Source organism: Haliotis asinina, chromosome 1 (genome assembly GCF_037392515.1).
Source record: "Haliotis asinina isolate JCU_RB_2024 chromosome 1, JCU_Hal_asi_v2, whole genome shotgun sequence".
NCBI lineage: Eukaryota > Metazoa > Mollusca > Gastropoda > Lepetellida > Haliotidae > Haliotis > Haliotis asinina.
The window spans coordinates 69034896-69058620 of record NC_090280.1 but is presented as its reverse complement, the minus strand read 5'-3'; positions in this window follow the sequence as shown (position 1 = coordinate 69058620).

Below are 23725 nucleotides of genomic sequence, written 5' to 3'. Positions count from 1 at the left end.
CGCAGGCACCGGCATACATGAATACCCCAAGAAATCCACCATGCATGGGGCACCACCACAGGTATACATAAGCCACAACCATCACATCCACCAATCCATGGCGCACCGCCAACAGCATGCATGAGTACACCACAACATCCACCAATGCATCGTTCACCGCCACCGACATACATGAATACACCACAACATGCACCAATGCATGGCACACGCCACCAGCATCTATGAGTACACCACAAAGTCCCCCAATGCATGGGGCACCACCACGCCCATACTTGAGATACCACCAATGCTTGGCACACCGTAACTGCCATACATGAGTACACTACAACATTAACCAATCGATTTGACACCGACACAGGCATACATGAGTACACCAAAAAATCCACCAGTGGATGGGGCACCACCAGAGTCATCCAGAAGCCACCACCATCACACCCACCAATGCATGGCTCACCGCCACTGTCATACTCGAGCACACTCCAACATCCGCAAACGTATGGTGCACTAGGAACACCGGCATATATGAGTACACCACAACATAAACCAATGCATGGCGCACCACCACCGGCATATATCTGTACACCACAACATCAATCAATGCATGGGGCACCACCCCCCTCATACATGAGTACACCAAAAAATCCACCAGTGGATGGGGCACCACCAGAGTGATCCATAAGCCACCACCATCACATCTACCAATGCATGGCGCACCTCCGACGGTATATATACATGCACCACAACATCCACCAATGCATGAGGCACCACCACCCTCATACATGAGACACCACCATCACCTCCGCCAATGTATGGTGCACAGCCACTGGTATATACGTGAGCATACCATCACATACACCAATGCAGGGCCCACTACCACTCGCATACATGAATACACCACAGCATTCACCAATGAATGGCGTACCACCACCAACATACATGAGACACCACCATCACATCCACCAATGAATCGAGCACTGCCACTGGCTTACTTGAGCACAACATCACATCCACCAATTCATGGCACACCGCCACTGACATACAGGAGTGCACCACAACATCCACCATTGCATCGCACACCAAAACTGAGATAAAAGAGTAGACCACAACATCCACCAATCCATCGTCCACCGCCATCGGCATACATGAGACACCACCATCACATTCACTAATTCATGGGGCACCGTCAGCCTCATACAAGAGACACAACCATCACATTCACCAATGAATGGCACATCAAGACTGACATACATGAGTACACCACCATTACATCCACCATTCCATGTTACACCGCAACTGACATATAAGAGCACACTACAACATCCACCAATGGATAGGACACCGACACCGGCATATGTCAGTACACCACAACATCCACCAATGCATGGTGTACCGTCACTGGCATACATGAGCACACAACAACATCCACAAATGTATTTCGCACCACGACCACCGACATATATGAACACTCCAAAACATCCACCAATGCATGACGCACCACCACCGGCATAGATCAGTACACCACAACATCCACAAATGCATCGGGCTCAACCACAGGCATCCATAAGCCACCACTATCACAACTACCAATGCATGGCACCCTGGCACCGATATACAGGAGTACACCACAACACACACTAATGCATATCACAATACCATCGGTATACATGAGTACACCACAACATGAACCAATGGATGGTTCACAGTCACCGGCATATATGAATATCCCAAAACATCCGCCAATGCATGGGGCACCACCACAGGTATACATAGGACACAACCATCATATCCACAGATGCATGGCTCACCGGCACCAGCATGCATGAGTACACCACAACATCCATAAATGCATATGACAATACCACCGGTATACATGTGTACACTACACCATCAACCAATGGATGGTTCACAGTCACCGGCATACATGAATACACCATCACATGCACAAATGCATGGGGCACCACCACAGGTACACATAAGCCACAACCATCACATCCACCATTGCATGGCGCACCGCCACCTGTATACATGAGTACACCACAACATTCACCAATGGATGGGGAACCACCATGTCATACATAAGTACACCACAACATTCACCAATGGATAGGGCACCGACACCGGAATAAATAAGTACGCCACAACATCCACCAATGCATGGTGTACCGCCACTGGCATACATGAGCACACCACAACATCCAGAAATGTGTGTCACACCACGACCACCAACATATATGAGTATACCAAATCATCCACCGATGCATGACGTACCACCACTGGCATACATGAGAACATCACAACATCCACAAATGTATGTCGCACCACGACTACCGGCATACATGAATACACCACAACATCCACCAATACATGGGGCACCACCACGTCATACATATACATAAGACACAACCATTACATACACCAATGCAAGGCACACCGCCATCAGCATGCATGAGTACACCACAACATCCACCAATGGATCGTTCACATGCACCTGCATACATGAATACCTTAAGACATCCACCAATGCATGGGGCACCACCACAGGTATACATAAGCCGCAACCATCACAGCCACCAATCCATGGCGAACCGCCACCAGCATGCATGAATACACCACAACATGCACCAATGCCTCGTGTATTGCCACCGGCATACATGAGTACACCACAACATCAACCAATGCATGACGCACCACCACCTGCATACATCAGCACACCACAACGTCCACCAATGGATGGGGCACCACCACAGGTATACATAAGACACAACCATCACATCCGCCAATCCAGGGTGTACCGTCACCATCATGCATGAGTACACAACAATATCCACAATGCATGGGGCATCACCACGCTCATTCTTGAGACACCACCACAACATCCACCAATGCATGGCACACCGCAACTGCCATACAGGTGTACACCACAATATTCACCAATGCATTTTTCACCGACACATGCATACATGAGTACACCACAAAATCCACCAAAGCATGGCGTACCGCTACTGGCATACATGAGTACATCACAACATCCACCCATACATTGGACACCACCACGTCATACATGAGTACACCACAACATTCAAGAATGGATGGGGCACCGTCGCCGGCAAACATGAGTACACCAGAAGAACCACCATTGCGTCGTGTACCACTGAGGGTATACATGAGTACACCACAACATCCACCAATGCATACGGCACCAACACCTGCATACATAAGCCACCACGATCACATCCACCAATGCATGGCATAACTAAACCGGCAAACATGAGTACATTATAATATCCACAACTGCATGGCGGAGAAAATTCGGCATACATGAGTACATCACAACATAGACCAATGCATCGTGTACCGCCCCCTGCATACATTAGCAGACCACAAGATCCACCAATGCATTTTTCACAACCACCGGCACACATGAGCCAGCACCATCTCATCCACCAATGGATGGCACAACGACACTGGCATGGGGCACCAACACCTGTACACATTAATCCACCACAATATACACCAATGCATGGCACACAACCACCGCCATACATGAGAAGACCACAACATCCACCAATGAATCAACCACCGCCAGCCGCATACAGGAGACACCACTATCACATCCACTACTTCATGGGACACAGCCAGCCTCATACAAGAGACATAACCATCACATCCACAAATGTAGGGCACACCACCACTGACACACATGACTACACCACCATCACATCCAACAATGTAAGTCGCACTGCACCGGCATTTATGAGTACACCGCAACATCCAGGAATGCATATTGCACCACCAAGTGCATACATAAGCCACCACCATCACATCCACCAATGCATGGTACACCGCCACCGACATACATGAGTACACCGCGACATCCACCAATGCATAGGGCAATACGACTGGCATATATGAGTACACCTCAACATCCACAAATGCATGGGGCACCACCACAGGTATATATAAGTCACAACCATCACATCCACCATTGCATGGCGCACCACTACCTGTATACATGAGTACACCACAACATTCACCAATGGATAGGGCACCGACACCGGCATATATGAGTACACCACAACATTAACCAATGCACGGTGTACCACCACTGGCATACATGAGCACACCACAACATCCACAAATGTATGTCGCACCACGACCACCGACATATATGAATACACCAAAATATCCACCAATACATGTCGCACCACCACCGGCATACATCAGTACACCACAACATCCACCAATCCATGGGGCTCAACCACAGGCATCTATAAGCCACCACTATCACAACCACCAATGCATGGCACCCTGGAACCGATATACAGGAGTACACCACAAGACACACCAATGCATATCACAATACCATCGGTATACATGAGTACACCACAAGATGAACCAATGGATGGTTCACAGTCACCGGCATATATGAATATCCCAAAACATCCGCCAATGCATGGGGCACCACCACAGGTATACATAGGACACAACCATCATATCCACAAATGCATGGCTCACCGGCACCAGCATGCATGAGTACACCACAACATCCATAAATGCATATGACAATACCACCGGTATACATGTGTACACTACACCATCAACCAATGGATTGTTCACATCCACCGGCATACATGAATACACCATCACATACACAAATGCATGGGGCACCACCACAGGTACACATAAGCCACAACCATCACATCCACCATTGCATGGCGCACCGCCACCTGTATACATGAGTACACCACAACATCCACCAATGGATGGGGAACCACCATGTCATACATAAGTACACCACAACATTCACCAATGGATAGGGCACCGACACCGGAATAAATGAGTACGCCACAACATCCACCAATGCATGGTGTACCGCCACTGGCATACATGAGCACACAACAACATCCAGAAATGTGTGTCGCACCACGACCACCAACATATATGAGTACATCAAATCATCCACCGATGCATGACGTACCACCACTGGCATACATGAGAACATCAGAACATCCACAAATGTATGTCGCACCACGACCACCGGCATACATGAATACACCACAACATCCACCAATACATGGGGCACCACAACGTCATACATATACATAAGACACAACCATTACATACACCAATGCAAGGCACACCGCCATCAGCATGCATGAGTACACCACAACATCCACCAATGGATCGTTCACATGCACCTGCATACATGAATACCTTAAGACATCCACCAATGCATGGGGCACCACCACAGGTATACATAAGCCGCAACCATCACAGCCACCAATCCATGGCGAACCGCCACCAGCATGCATGAATACACCACAACATGCACCAATGCCTCGTGTATTGCCACCGGCATACATGAGTACACCACAACATCAACCAATGCATGACGCACCACCACCTGCATACATCAGCACACCACAACGTCCACCAATGGATGGGGCACCGACACCAGCATTTATGAGTACACCACAACATCCACCAATACATTCGGCTCAACCATAAGCATCCATAAGCCACAAGTATCACAACCACCAATGAAACTCGCACCGTCAACGGTATATGTGAGTAAACCACAACATCCACCAATGCTTGGGGCAGCACCACCCTTATACATGAGACACCACCATTACATCCACCAATGCATGGCACTCAGACACTGGGATATACGCGAGCACACCATCACATCCACCAATGTATGGCACCCCGCCACCGATATACAGGAGCACACAGCAACGCATATCACACTACCACCGGTATACATGAGTACACCACAAGATCAACCAATGGATCGTGTACCGCCACCGGCATACATGAATACAGCAAAACATCCTTCTATGCATAGGGCACCACCACAGGTATACATAAGACACAACCATTACATCCGCCAATCCAGGGTGTACCGTCACCATCATGCATGAGTACACAACAATATCCCCAATGCATGGGGCATCACCACGCTCATTCTTGAGACACCACCACAACATCCACCAATGCATGGCACACCGCAACTGCCATACAGGTGTACACCACAACATTCACCAATGCATTTTTCACCGACACAGGCATGCATGAGTACACCACAAAATCCACCAATGCATGGCGTACCGCTACTGGCATACATGAGTACACCACAACGTCCACCAATGCATGGTGTACCGCCACTGTCATACATGAGCAGACCACCACATCCACAAATCTATGTCACACTACGACCACCGACATATATGAATACACCAAAACATCCAGCAATGCATGACACAGCACCACCGGCGTACATGAGTACACCACAACATCCACCAATGCATGTCGCTTAACCACAGGCATCAATAAGCCACCGCTGTCACAACCACCAATGCATGGCACTCAGACACTGGCATATACGTGACCACACCATCATATCCACCAATGTATGGTACCCCGCCACCGACATACATAAGTACACCACAACATTCAACAATGGATTTGACACCGACACCGGCATACATGTCTACACCACAAAAATCCACCAATGGATGGGGCATGGCACACCACCACCACCATACATGAGTACACCACAACATCCACCAATGCATCGTCCACCACCACCGTAATACATGATACACCACCATCACATTCACTAATTCATGGGGCACCGCCAGCCTCATACAAGAGACATAACCATCACATTCACCAATGAATGGCACACCAACACTGACATACATGAGTACACCACCATTACATCAACCAATGTATGTCACACCGGAACCGGCATACAAGAGCACACCACAACATCCACCAATGCAATGGTCACTACCACCCTCATACGTATATATGAGTCACTACCATCACAACCACCAATGCATGGCGCACAGCAACTGGCATATACTTGAGCACACCATCACATCCACCAATGCATGACACACCGCTACCGACATATTGGAGTACACCACAACATCCACCAATGCATGGCAGAGTACCACCGTCATACATGAGTACACCACAACATCAATCAATGGATCGTTCACCGCCACCGGCATACATCAGTACACCACAACATCCACCAATGCATGGGGCACCACCAACCTCATACATGAGTAGAACACGACTTCCACCAATGCATGGTTCACCACCACAGGCATTAAATAAGCCACCACCATCACATCTACCAATGCATGGCGCACCTCCAACGATATATATGAATGCACCACAAGATCCACCAATGCATGAGAAACCACCACCCTCATATATGAGACACCACCATCACCTCCGCCAATGCATGATGCACAGCCACTGGTATATGTGTGAGCATACCATCACATCCACCAATGCAGCACCCACCGCCACCGGCATACATAAATACACCACAACATTCACCAAAGCATGGCGCACCACCACCAACATACATGAGACACCACCATCACATCCACCAATGAATTGAGCACAGCCACTGGCTTACGTGAGCACACCATCACATCCAACAATTCATGGAAAACCGCTACCGACATACAGAAGTGAACCACAACATCCACCAATGCATTGCACACCGAAACTGAGATAAATGAGTACACCACAACATCAACCAACGGATTGTCCACCGCCACCAGAATACATACGTACACCACAACATCCACCAATGCGTCCGGCACCACGACCGGCATACATGAGTATACCACAACATCCATCATTGCATGGTGCACCACCACCGGCATACATGAGTAGAACACAACATTCACCAATGGAAGGGGCACCACCACCAGCATACATGAGACACCACTATCACATCCACTACTTCATGGGACACCGCCAGGCTCATTGAAGAGACATAACCATCATATCCACAAATGTAGGGCACACCAACACTGACATACATGAGCACACCACCATCACATCCAACAAGGCATGGCGCACGGTCACCGGCATATATGAGTACACCGCAACATCCAGCAATGCATAGGGTACCACCACCGGCATATATAAGCCACCACCATCACATCCGCCAATGCATCATGTACCGTCACCGGCATACATGAGCACACCACATGATCCACCAATGCATTATTCACCACCAAGAGAATACATAAGTACACAGCAACATCCACCAATGCCTCCGTCACCACGACTGGTATACATGAGTACACCACAACATCCACTAATGCATGGTGCACCACCACCGGCATACATGAGTAGAACACAACATTCACTAAGGGATGGGGCACCACCACCAGCATACATGAGTAGACCACAACATCCACCAATGCATCGTTCACCGTCAGCGGCATTCATGAGACACCACCATCGCATTCACTAATTCATGGGGCACCACCAGCCTCATACAAGAGATACAACCATCACATCCACCAATGAATGGTACACCGCCACGGGCATACAATAGTACACCACAACATCCACCAATGCAATGGTCACCACCACCCTCATAAATATACATGACACACCACCATCACATCCACCAATGCATGACGCACCAACACTGGAATACATGAGCACACCACAACATCCACTAATGCATGGTGTACCGCCACCGGCATACATGTGTAGACCGCAACATCCATGGCCACCAATACCCTCATACACATACAAGAGACATCACAATCAGATCCATCAATGCATGGCGTACTGACATTGGCATACATGAGTACACCAGAACATCCATCAATGCTTGGGGCACCGCCTCTGGCATACATGAGAACACCACAACATCCACCAATGCATGGCACACCGCCTCTGGCATACATGAGTACAAAACAACATCCACGAATGCCAGGTGCACCACCACAGGCATACATGAGTACACCACAACATCCACTAATGCATGGGGCATCGGAGGCGGTGGGCCATGCATTGATGAATATGATGGTGGTGTCTGATGTACATGTATGAGGGTGGTGGTGGCCCACGCATTTTTGAATGTTGTGGTGTAGTCATATATGCCGGTGGTGGTGCGTCATGCATTGGTGGATGTTGTGGAGTACTCATATATGCCAGTATTCGTGGTCCGCCATACATTTGCGGATGTTGGGGTGTGCTCGAGTATGCCAGTGGCGTTGAGCCATGCATTGATGGATGTGATGTTGGTGGCTTGGTGTATTTTGTGGTGTACTCATGTATGCCGGTGTCGGTGTCAAATCCATTGGTGAATGTTGTGGTGTACTCATGTATGGCAGTTACGATGTGCCATGCATTTGTGTATGTGATGGTGGTGTCTTTTGTATCAGGGTGGTGGTGAACCATGCATTGGTGGAAGTTGTGGTGTATTCATGTATGTCGGTGGCGGTGAACGATGCATTGGTGGATGTTGTGGTGTACTCATGTATGCCGGTGGCGGTGCACGATGCCTTGGTGGATGTTGTGGTGTACTCATGTATACCATTGACGGTGCGAGTTTCATTGGTGGTTGTGGTAGTGGTGGCTTATGGATGCCTGTGGTTGAGCCCCATGAATAAGTGGATCTTGTGGTGTACTCATATATGCCGGTGATGGTGCGTCATACATTGGTGGATGTTTTGGTGTATTCATATTTGTCGGTGGTCGTGGTGAATATATACATACATTTGTGAATGTTGTGGTCTGCTCATGTATGCAAGTGGGGGTACACCATGCATTGGTGGATGTTGTGATGTACTTATGTATGCTGGTGGTAGTGTGATATGCATTGGTGTGTGTGGTGGTGTACTCCTGTATATCGGTGGCGGGGTGCCATGCATTGGTGGATGTGATGGTTGTGCCTTATGTATACCTGTGGTAGTACCCCATGCATTGGTGTATGTTATGGTGTATTCATGTATGCCGGTGGCTGTGAACGATCCATTGGTGTGTGTTGTGGTGTACTCATGTATACCGGTGGTAGTGTGATATGCATTGGTGTGTGTGGTGGTGTGCTCCTGTATACAGGTGGCGGGGTGCCATGCATTGGTGGATGTGATGGTGTGCTCACGTATATGTCAGTGACTGAGTGAAATGCATTGGTGGATGTGATGGTGGTGTCTCATGTATAAGGGTAGTGCTGCCCCATGCATTGGTGAATGCTGTAGTTTACTCATGTATACCGTTGACGGTGCGAGTTGCAATGGTGGTTGTGATAGTGGTGGTTTATGGATGACTGTGGTTGAGCCCCATGCATTGGTGGATGTTGTGGTGTACTCATGTATGGTGGTGGTGGTGTGCCATGCATTGGTGGATGTTTTGGTGTACTCCTGTATGCCGGTGGTGGTGCCCCATGTATTGGTGGATGTTGTAGTTTACTCATGTATACCGTTGACGGTGCGAGTTGCAATGGTGGTTGTGATAGTCGTGGTTTATGGATGACTGTGGTTGAGCCCCATGGATTTGTGGATGTTGTGATGTACTGATGCATGCTGGTGGTGGTGTGCCATGCATTGGTGGATGTTTTGGTGTACTCATGTATGCCGGGGGTGGTGCCCCATGTATTGGTGGATGTTTCTGTATAATCATGTATGCCAATGGTGGTGCGCTGTACATTGGTGGATGTAATTGTTGTGGCTCATGTATGCCGGTGGTGTTGAACCATGCATTGGTCTATGTTGCTTTGTGCTCATGTATGCTGGTGTTGGTGCCCTATGCACTGGTGGATGTTGCGGTGTACTAATGTATGCCGGTGACGGTGTACCATGCATTGGTGGATGTGATGGTGGTGTCTCATATATTATCTCACATATTATCTCATATATTGTTGTTGTGGATGATTCAGTGGTGGATATTGTGGTGTACTCATGTATGCAGGTGGCGCTGTGCCATGCATTGGTGGATGTGATGGTGGGGATTCGTTTATGAATTTGGGGGTGCCTAAAGCATTGGTGGATGTTTTGGTGTATTCATGTATGATATTAGCGGTGTGCCATGCATTGGTGCATGTAATGGTGTACTCATGTATGCTGGTGTTGGTGCTCCATGCATTGATGGATGTTGTGGTGTACTCATGTATGTCGGAGTCGGTGTGCCATACATTGGTGCATATGAAGGTGTTCTTTCATGTATATGTATGAGGGTGGTGTTTTCAAATGCATTTGTGAATATTGTGGTGTTCTCATGTATGCCAGTGCATGCACCATGCATGGCGTACCACCACCAACATACATGAGACACCACCATCACATCCACAAATGAATCCAGCACAGCCACTGGCTCACGTGAGCACACCGTCACATCCACCAATTCATGGCACACCGCTACCAACATACAGGAGTGCAACACAACATCCACCAATGCATCGCACACCAAAACTGAGATAAAAGAGTAGAGCACAACATCCACCAATGCATCGTTCACCGCCATCGACATACATGAGACACCACCATCACATTCACTAATTCATGGGGCACCGCCAGCCTCATACAAGAGACACATCCATCAAATTCACCAATGAATGGCACACCAACACTGACATACATGAGTACACCACCATTACATCCACCAATGCATGTCACACCGTAAGTGACATATAAGAGCACACCACAACATCCATCAATACAATGGTCACCACCACTCTCTTACATATACATAAGCCACTACCATCACATACACCAATGAATGGTACATCATCACTGACATACATGAGTACACCACAACATCCACCAATGCATGGCACACCGCCACTGGCATATATGAGTACACCACCACATCCAAAAATGTACTGTCCAGAACCACCGGCATACATGAGGACACCAAAACTTCCACCAATGCATTTAGCACCACCACTGGCATACATGAGCACAACACAACATCCACCAATGCATGGTTCAACACCACTGGCATACATCAGCTACCACCATCACATCCACCAATGTATAGCGCACCACCAGCGGCATACATGATTATACAGCAACATCCACCAATCCATGGGGCACCACCACCTTCATACATTAGTACTCCACAACATCCACCAATGCATGGCACACCACCACCAGCATGCATCAGTACACCACAACATCCACAAATAAATGGGGCACCACCGCATTCATATATGAGACACCACCATCACATCCACCAATGCATGGGACAAAGCCACCGATATACAGGAGTACACCACAACATCCACCAATATATCGCACACCAAAACCGGCATACATGAGTACACCACAACATCCACCAATCCATGGCACACCACCACCAGCCTGCATCAGTACACAACAACATCCACCACTCCATGGGGTACCACTACCCTCATGCATGAGACACCACCATCACATCCAACAATGCAAGGCACACCAGCACCGACATACATCAGCACACCACAACATCCACCAATGCATGGTGTGCCGCCACCGGCATGGACCACCACCACAAGTATACATGAGTGCATCACAACATCCATCAATGCATGGGGCACCACCACAGACATACATAAGCCACCACCATCACATTTGACCAATACATGGCGCACCACTATCGGCATACAGAAGTACACAACAACATCCACCAATGGATCGGGTCCTGCCACCGGCATAGATGAGCACACGACAACATCTACCAATGCATGGTTCACCCCCACTGACGTACATGAGCACACCACAACATCCACCATTACATGGGGCACCACCACCGGCATACATGAGTACCCGACAACATCCAAAAATGCATGGGGCAAGACCAACGGCATACATGAGTACACCACAACATCCACCAATGCAGTGGTCACCACCACCCTCATATATATACAAGAGACATCACCATCAGATCCATCAATGCATGGCGTACCGACATTGGCATACATGAGTACACCACAACATCGACCAATGCATGGTGCACCACCACCGACATACATGAGTACACCCCAACATCCACCATTGCATCGTGTACCTCCACCGGCATACATGAGTACACCACAACATCCACCAACTCATAGGACACAAACAAAGGCATCCCTAAGAAACCACCATCACCGTCACACATCAGAACATCCACAAATGCATTATGTACAAGCACTGGCATACATGAGCCACCACCATCACATCCACCAATGAATGGCACACCATCACTGACATACATGAGTACACCATCATCACATATACCAATGCATGTCGCACCGCCACTGGCATACAAGAGTACAGCACCAAAACCACCAATGCGATGGTCATCACCACATTCATACATATACATGAGACACCACCATCACTTCCACCAATGCATGGGGCATGCCAACGGTATACAAGAGTGCACCCCAAAATTCACCAATGCATGGGGCACCACCACACTCACACATAAGACACCACCATCACATCCACCAATGCATGTCAAACTGCCACTGGCATACATAAATACACCACAACATTCACGAATGCATGGGGCACCGCCGGCAGCATACATAATGACACCAAAACATCGACCACTCCATTTGACACCGCCACCGGCATACATGAGTAGAACACAACATCCACCAATACATCGTGTACCACCACCGGCATACATGAGACACCACCATCACATCCACTAATTCATGGGGCACCGCCAGCCTCATAGAAGAGACATAACCATCACATTCACAAATGAATGGCACACCATCACTGGCATCGATGAGAAGACCACAACATCCAAAAATGTATGTCGCACCACGACCACCGACATATATGAATACACCAAAACATCCACCAAAGCCTGATGCACAACCACTGGCATACATGAGCACACCACAACATCCACCAATACATAGGGGACCACCACATCATGTATGAGTCCACAACAACATTGAAGAATGGATGGGGCACCTTCACCGGCATACATGAGTACACCACAACATCCACCATTGCATCGTGTACCCCCGACGGTATACATGAGTACACCACAACATCCACCAATGTATGGAGCACCACCACCGGCATACATGAGAACACCACAACATTCACAAATGTATGTCGCACCGGCAATCATGAATACACCAAAACATCCACCAATGCATGGGGCACCACTACAGGTATACATAAGAGACAACCATCAAATCCACCAATGCTTTGCGCACCGCCACCAGCGTGCATGAGTACACCACAACATCCACCAATGGATCGTGTACCGCCACCACCATACAGGAATACACCACAACATCCACCAATGCATGGTGCAGCACCACCAACATGCACGAGCACACCAGAACATCCACCATTGCATGCCGCACCGCCAACTGTATACATGGGTACAGCACAACATCCACCAATGGATGGTATACCGCCACCGGTATACATGAGCACACCACAACATCCACCAATGGATGGGGCACCACCACAATCATACATGAGACACCACCATCACATCCACCAATGCATCGTACACCAAAACCGACATACATGAGTACACCATAACATCCACCAATGCATAGGACACCAACACCTGCATACATAACCCACCACGATCACATCCACCAATGCATGGCGCACCTAAACCGGCATACATGAGTACACCACAACATCCACAAATGCATGGTGCAAAAGAAAAACGGCATATATGAGTACATCACAACATAGACCAATGCATCGTGTACCGCCACCTGCATACATTAGCAGACCACAAGATCCACCAAAGCATTTTTCAAAAACCACCGGCAGACATGAGCCACCACCATCTCATCCAACGACACTGGCATGGGGCACCAACAGCAGTATACATTAATACACCACAACATCCACCAATGCATGGCACACCACCACCACCATACATGAGTAGACCAAAACATCCACCAATGCATTGTCCACCGCCACTAGCATACATGAGACACCACTATCACATTCACTAATTCCCAAGACACCGCCAGACTCATACAAGAGACATAACCATCACATCCACAAATGTAGGGCACACCACCACTGACATACATGAGTACACCACCATCACATCCAACAATGCATGTCGCACTGCCACCGGCATATATGAGTACACTGCAACATCCACCAATGCATCGTGTACCGCCAACGGCATACATGACCACACCACATGATCCACCAATGCATGGTTCACCACCACCGCCATATATGAACCACCGCCATCACATCCACCAATACATTGGACGATCATGTGGTGTGCTCATGTATGCCGGTTTTTGTGCGCCATGCATTGGTGGATGTGATCGTGGTGGCTTATGTATGGATTTGTTGGTGCCATATGCATAGGTGGATGTTGTGGTGTACTAAAGCATGCCGGTGGTGGTTAACCATGCATTGGTGGATCTTTTGATGTATTCATATACGCCGGTCTCGGTGAACGATGCACTGGTGGATGTTGTGGTGTTCTCATGTATGCCGGTGGTGTTGCACTATGCATTGGTAGATGTTGTGTTCTGCTCATGTATACAGTTGGCGGTCCGCCATGCATTGGTGGATGTGATGGTGGTGGCTTATGGATGACTCTGGTCCTTCATGCATTGGTGGATTTTGTCCTGTACTCATGTATGAAAATAGTGGTGTCCCATGCACTGGTTGATGTTGTAGTTGTGGCTTAAGTATGCCGGTGTCGGTGCCCCATCCATTGGTGAATGTATGCCGGTGGTTGTGTCAGCTGCATTGGTGTATGTGATAGTGGTGTCTCATGTATCATGGTGGTGGTGCCCCAAGAATTGGTAGATCTTGCGTTTTACTCATGTATGCTAGAGGCGGTGCGTCATGCATTGGTGGATGTTGTGGTGGACTCATGTATGTTCATGTCGGTACGCCATGCATCGATGGATCTGTTGGTGATGTCTCTTGTATATGTATGAGGATAGTGGTGACCAGTTCATTGGTGAATGGTGCGGTCTACACATGTATGCCGGTGGCGGTACACCATGCATTGGTGGATGTTGTGGTGTGCTCATGTAAGCCGGTGGCGGTACACCTTGCATTGGTGGATGTTGTGGAGTGCTCATGTATTCCAGTTTCGGTGCATCATGCATTGGTGGATATGATGGTGGTGTCTCATGTATATGTATGAGGGTGGTGGTGACCATTGCATTGGTGGATGTTGTGGTGTACTATTGTATGCCCGTGGCGGTGTACCATTCATTGGTGGATGTGATGGTTTTATCTCTTGTATGAGGCTGCTGGTGCCCCATGAATTAGTGGATGTGATGGTGGTGTCTCATGAATGCCGCTGACGGTGGACGATGCATTGGTGGATGTTGTGTATGCCGGTGGTGGTGCCCCATCCCTTAGTGAATGCTGTGTTCTACTCATGTATGCCGGTGGTGGTGTACCATGCATTGGTGGATGTTGTGGTGTACTCATGTATACCGGTCGTGGTGGCGGAGGCATTGGTGGATGTTGCTGTGTACTTATGTATGCTGGTGTCGGTGCACCATGCATTGGTGGATGTCATGGTGGTGGTTCGTATATGGCGGTGGTGGTGAACCATGCATTGGTGGATCATGTGGTGTGGTCATGTATGCCCGTGGCGGTACATGATGCATTGGCGGATGTGATGGTAGTGGCTTATATATGCTGGTGGTGGTACCCTATGCATTGGTGGATGTTGCGGTCTACTCATATATGCCGGTGACAGTGCGCCGTGCATTTTTGGATGTGATGGTGGTGTACTCATGTATGTCAGTGGTGGTGTGCCCTACATTTGTGGATTTGATGGTTATGTCTCTTGTATGAGCCTGGCGGTGTCCCATGAAGTAATGGGTGTGATAGTGGTGTCTCATGTATGCTGGTGGTGGTGCCACTTCCATTGGTGAATGTTGTGTTCTACTCATGTTTGCTGGTGGTGGTGCGCCATGCAATGGTGGATGTTGTGGTATACTCATGTATGAACGTCGTGGTGCCGAACGCATTGGTGGATGTTGTGGTGTACTTATGTATTCTGGTGGCGGTGGACAATCCGTTGGTTGATGTTGTGGTGTACTCGATGCATTGATGGATGTGATGGTGTGCTCAAGTATATGCCAGTTGCTGTGCGCCATGCATTGGTGGATGTGATGGTAGTGTCTCATGTATATGTATGAGGGTGGTGGTGACCATTGCATTGGTGGATGTTGTGGTGTGCTCTTGCATGCCGGTTCCGATGTGACATGGATTGGTTGATGTAATGGTGGTGTACTCATGTATGTCAGTGTTGGTGTGCCATTCATTGGTGAATGTGATGGTTATGTCTCTTGTATGAGGCTGGCGGTGCCCCATGAATTAGTGAATGTGATGGTGGTGTATCATGTATTACGGTGGCGGTGAACGATGCATTGGTGGATGTTGTGGTGTACTCATGTATGGTGGTGGTTTGCCATGCATTGGTGGATGTTGTGGTGTATTAATGTATACCGGTGTTGGTGCCCCATGGCAGTGTCGTTGTACAATCCATTGGTGGATGAGATGGTGGTGCCTCATGTGTGCCGGTGGTTGTGAACCATGCATTGTTGGATGTGATGGTGATGTACTTATGTATGTCAGTGGTGGTGTGCCCTACTTATGTGGATGTGATGGTTTTGTCTCTTGTATGAGGCTGGTGGTGTCCTATGAAGTAGTGGATGTGATAGTGGTGTCTCATGTATGCAGGTGGTGGTGCGTCATGCATTGGTGGATGTGATGGTGGTGGCTTATGGATGACTCTGGTAGTGCCCCATCCATTGGTGGATTTTTGTGGTGTACTTATGTATGCCGGTGTCTGTGTCAAATCCATTGTTGAATGTTGTGGTGTACTTATGTATGGCAGTTATGGTGTGCCATGCATTGGAGTATGTGATGGTGGTGTCTCATGTATGAGGGTTGTCGTGCCCCATGCATTTCTTCGTGTTGTGGTGTACTCGGTGGTGGTGGCGCTCCATGCATTGGTGGATGTTGCGGTGTGCTCATGTATGTCAGAGGTGTTGCGCCATGCATTGGTGGATGTGATGGTGGTGGCTTATTAATGCCGGGGGTTGTGGTGCAACATACATTTGTGGATGTTGTGGTGCACTCATGTATGTCAGTGATGGTGTGCCATTCATTGGTGGATGTGATGGTTATGTCTCTTGTATGAGGTTGGAGGTGCCCCATGATATACTGAATGTGATGGTGGCGTCTCAAGTATGGGGGTGTCAGTGGACGATGCATTGGTGGATGTTGTGGTGACTTATGTATGCAGGTGTTGGTGCCCTATGCATTGGTGGATGTTGTGGTGTACTAATCTATGCCGGTGGTGGTGAACCATGCATTGGTGGATGTTTTGGTGTATTTTATGTACGCCTGTTTCGGTGGACGATCCTCTGGTTGATGTTGTGGTGCACTTATATATGTATGTCTCTTGTATGAGGTTGGCCATGCATTGGTGGATGTGATGGTTCTGGCTTATGTACACCTGTGGTGGTGCCCCATGCATTGGTGGATGTCTTGGTGCATTCATGTATGCCGGTGGCTGTGAACGATCCATTGGTTGATGATGTGGTGTACTCATGTATACCGGTGGTAGTGCGATATGCATTGGTTTGTGTTGTGATGTCCTCCTGTATGTCGGTGGCGGGGTGCCATACATTGGTGGATGTGATGGTGTGCTCGCGTATATGCTAGTGGCTGAGTGTCATGCATTGGTGGACGTAATGGTGTGGTCACGTATATGCCAGTGGCTGAGTGCCATGCATTGGTGGTTGTGATAGCGGTGGCTTATGGATGCCTGTGGTTAAGCGACATGGATTGCTGGATATTGTGGTGTACTCATGTACGCCGGTGGTGCTGTGTCATGGATTGCTTGATGTTTTGGTGTATTCATATATTTCAGTGGTCGTGGTGCGACATACATTTGTGGATGTTGTGGTCTGCTCATGTATGACAGTGGCGGTACGCCATGCATTGGTGGATGTTGTGGTGTACTCATGTATAGCGGTGGTGGTGCGCCATGCATTGGTGAATGTTGTGGTGTACTCATGTATGTCGGTGGCTGTGCGCCATGCATTGGTGGATGAGATGGTGGTGGCTTATGGATGCCGGTGGTGGTTCCCCATATATTGCAGGATGTTGTGGTGTACTCATGTATTTAGTTGGCGGTACACGATGCATTGGTGGATGTTGTGGTATACTCATGTATGTCGGTGGTGATGAGCCATGCATTGGTTTATGGTTTGGTGTACTCATGTATACCGTTGGTGGTACAGGATGCAGTGGTGGATGTTGTGGTGTACTCATGTATGCCGATGGTGTCGCGCCATCCATTGGTGAATGTTTTGGTTTACTCATGTATGTCAGTCGTCATGGTGCGACATACATTTGTGGATGTTGTGGTGTACTCATGTATGTCAGTGAAGTTGTGCCATTCATTGGTGGATGTGATGGTTATGTCTCTTTTGTGAGGTTGGCGGTGCCCCATGAATTACTGATTGTGATGGTGTTGTCTCAATTTTGGGGGTTTTAGTGGACGATTCATTGGTGGATGTTGTGGGGTACTAATCTATGCCGGTGGTGGTGAACCATGCATTGGTGGAAGTTTTGGGGTATTCATATACGCCTGTTTCGGTGGACTATCCTCTGGTGCATTTATATATGTATGTCTCTTGTATGAGGTTGGCCATGTATTGGTGGAGGTGATGGTTGTGGCTTATGTATACCTGTGGTGGTGCCCCATGCATTGGTGGATGTCTTGGTGCATTCATGTATGCCGGTGGCTGTGAACGATCCATTGGTTGATGATGTGGTGTACTCATGTATACCGGTGGTAGTGTGATATGCATTGGTTTGTGTTGTGATGTCCTCCTCTATGTCGGTGGCGGGGTGCCATACATTGGTGGAAGTGATGGTGTGCTCGCGTATATGCCAGTGGCTGAGTGCCATGCATTGGTGGTTGTGATAGCGGTGGCTTATGGATGCCTGTGGTTAAGCGACATGGATTGCTGGATGTTGTGGTCTACTAAAGCATGCTGGTGGTGGTGCCCCATGCATTGGTAGATGTTGTGGTGTACTCATATATGCCGCTGTCGGTGCCCTATCCATTGGTGAATGTTGTGGTGTACTCATGTATGACGTGGTGGTTCCTTATGCATTGGTGGATGTTGTGGTGTACTCATGTATACAGGTGGCGGTGCGCCATGCATTGGTGGATGTTTTGGTGTATTCATATATATTGTTTGTCGTGGTACGACATACATTTGAGGATGTTGTGGTCTTCTTATATATGCCAGTGATGGTGCACCATGCATTGGTGGATGTTGTGGTGTACTCATGTATGCCGGTGGCGGTACACGGTGCAGTGGTGGATGTTGTGGTGTACACTTGCATGCTGCTGGCTGTGAACCATCCATTGGTTCATGTTGTGGTGTACTCATGTATACCGGTGGTAGTGTGATATGCATTGGTGTGTGTTGTGGTGTGCTCCTGTATATCGGTGGCGTTGTGCCATACATTGGTGGATGTGATGGTGTGCTCGCGTATATGCCAGTGGCTGAGTGCCATGCATTGGTGGACGTAATGGTGTGGTCACGTATATGCCAGTGGCTGAGTGCCATGCATTGGTGGTTGTAACAGCAGTGGCTTATGGATGCCTGTGGTTAAGAGACATGCATTGGTGGATGTTTGGTGTACTCATGTATGGCGGTGGTGGTGTGTCATGCATTGCTGGATTTTTTGGTGTATTCATATTTATCGGTGGTTGTGGTGCGACATACATTTGTGGATGTTGTCGTCTGCTCATGTATGACAGTGACGGTACGCCATACATTGGTGGATGTTGTGGAGTACTCATGTATGACGTGGTGGTGCCCCATCCATTGGTGGATGTTGTGGTGTACTCATGTATGCCGGTGGTAGTGTGTCATGCATTGGTGAATGCTTTGGTGTATTCATATATGTCGGTGGTCTTGGTGCGACATACATTTGTGGATGTTGTGGTCTGCTCATGTATGCCATTGGCGGTTGTGTCTTATGTCTACCTGTGGTGGTGCCCCATCCATTGGTGGATGTTTTGCTGTATTCATGTATCCCAGTGGCTGTGAACCATCCATTGGTTGATGTTGTGGTGTACACCTTTATACCTTTGGTAGTGTGATATACATTAGTGGATGTTGTGGTGTACTCATATATGCAGGTGTCGGTGCCCCATCCATTGGTGAATGTGATGGTTGTTTCTTATGTATACCTGTGGTGGTACCCCATGTATTGGTGGATGTTTTGGTGTATTCATGTATGCCGGTGGTCGTGGTGTGACATACATTTGTGGATGTTGTGGTGTACTCATGTATACTGTCGGCGGTACACGATGCAATGGTCAATGTTTTGGTGTACTCATGTATGCCGGTGGTCGTGGTGTGACATACATTTGTGGATGTTGTGGTCTTCTCATGTATGCTGGTGGCGGTGCACCATGCATTGGTGGATGTTGTGGTGTATTCATGTATGGCGTTGGCGTTAGGCGATGCATTGGTGGATGTTGTGGTGTACTCATTTATGCCGGTTCTGTTTTGTGTAGCGCGCAGTGTGTTTTGGGTCATTATCATGCTCGAAAATCCAATCATCTTCATACAATGTTTGTGCTGTCGGAAGACCATTTAGAATGTCAACGTATCTTTCTTTTGTCAAGTTTCCCGTGCAAACGCACAATGGTGTCACTCCGCGAGCTGATATGCCACCATACATGTGGCGGTACACGATGCATTGGTGGATGTTGTGGTGTACTGATGCATGCTGCTGGCGGTGCGCCATGTATTGATGGATGTTGTGGTGTATTCATGTATGCCGTTGGTCGTGGTGCGACATACATTTGTGGATGTTGTGGTGTTCTCATGTATGCCGGTGGTTTTGAACCATGCACTGGTGGATGTTGTGGTGTACTCATGTATACCGTCGGCAGTACATAATGCAATGGTGGATGTTGTGGTGTACTCATGTATGTCAGTGATGGTGTGCCATTCATTGGTGGATGTTATGGTTTTGGTTTATGTATATGTATGAGAGTGGTGGTGGCCATTGCATTGATGGATGTTGTGGTGTGCTCTTGTATGTCAGTTGCGGTGTGACATGCATTGGTGGATGTAATGGTGGTGCACTCATGTAAGTCAGTGTTGGTGTGCCATTCATTGGTGAATGTGATGGTTATGTCTCTTGTGTGAGGCTGCCGGTGTCCCATGAATTAGTGAATGTGATGGTGGTGTCTCATGTATGCTGGTGGCGGTGGACGATGCAAAGGTGGATGTTGTAGTGTCTTCATGTATGCTGGTGGCGGTGCACATGCATTGGTGGATGTTGTGGTGTATTCATGTATGCCGGTGGTGGTACCTCATGCATTGGGGGGGGGGGGGGGGGGGGGGTTGGGGGGGTGACATGCATTGGTGGATGTGATGGTGGATTAATGTATACCGGTGTTGGTGCCCCATGCCAGTGTCGTTGTGCCATCCATTGGTGGATGAGATGGTGCTGGCTCATGTGTGCCGGTGGTTGTGAAAAATGCATTGGTGGATCTTGTGGTCTGCTAATGTATGCAGGTGGCGGTACACGATGCATTGGTCTATGTTGTGATGTACTCATATATGCCGGTCTTTGTGCGCCATGCATTTGTGGATATTGTAATGTACTCATATTTGCCGGTTTAGTTACGCCATGCATTGGTGGATGTGATCGTGGTGGCTTATGTATGCAGGTGTTGGTGCCGTATGCATTGGTGGATGTTGTGGTGTACTCATGTATACCCTCGGTGGTACACGACGCAATGGTGGTTCTTCTGGTGTACTCATGTTTGCCGGCGACGGTGCCCGATCCATTCTTGTATCTTGTGGTGTACTCATGTATACCAGTCGTGGTGACGGAGGCATTGGTGGATGTTGCTGTGTACTTATGTATTCTCTTGGTGGTGAATAATGCATTGGTGGATCATGTGGTGTGCTCATGTATGCCGGTGACGGTACATGATGCATTGGCGGATGTGATGGTGGTGGCTTATATATGCCGGTGGTGGTACCCTATGCATTGCTGGATGTTGCGGTGTACTCATATATGCCGGTGACAGTGCGCCATGCCTTGTTGGATGTGATGGTGGTGTGCTCATGTATGTCAGTGTTGGTGTGCCCTACATTTGTGGATGTGATGGTTATGTCTCTTCAATGAGCCTGGCGGTGTCCCATGAAGTAGTGGATGTGATAGTGGTGTCTCATGTATGCTGGTAGTGGTGCCCCTTCCATTGGTGAATGTTGTGTTCTACTCATGTATGCCGGTGGTGGTGCACCATGCAATGATGGATGTTGTGGTATACTCATGTATGCCGGTCGTGGTGCCGGACGCATTGGTGGATGTTGTGGTGTACTTATGTATTCTGGTGGCGGTGGACAATCCGTTGGTTGATGTTGTGGTGTACTCATTTATCTCAGTTTCGGTGTGCAATGCATTGGTGGATGTTGTGGTTCACTTCTGTATGTCGGTAGCGGTTTTCCATGAATTGTTGGATGTGATGGTGTGCTCAAGTAAGCCAGTGGCTGTGCTCAATTCATTGGTGGATGTGATGGTGGTGTCTCATGTATGTTGGTGGTGGTGCGCCATGCTTTGGTGAATGTTGTGGTGTATTCATGTATGCCGGTGGCGGTGGGTGCTGCATTGGTGGATGTGATGGTATGCTCACATATATACCAGTGGCTGTGCATCATGCATTGGCGGAGGTGATGGTGGTGTCTCATATATGAGGGTGGTGGTTTCTCATGCATTGGTGGATCTTGTGGTGCATTCATATATGTCGTTGGAGGTGCGCCATGCATTGGTAGATGTGATGGTGGTGGCTTATTTAATGCCTGTGGTGGTGAACCATGCATTGGTGGAAGTTGTGTTCTACTCATGTATGAGGTTGGTGGTGCCCCATGCATTGGTGG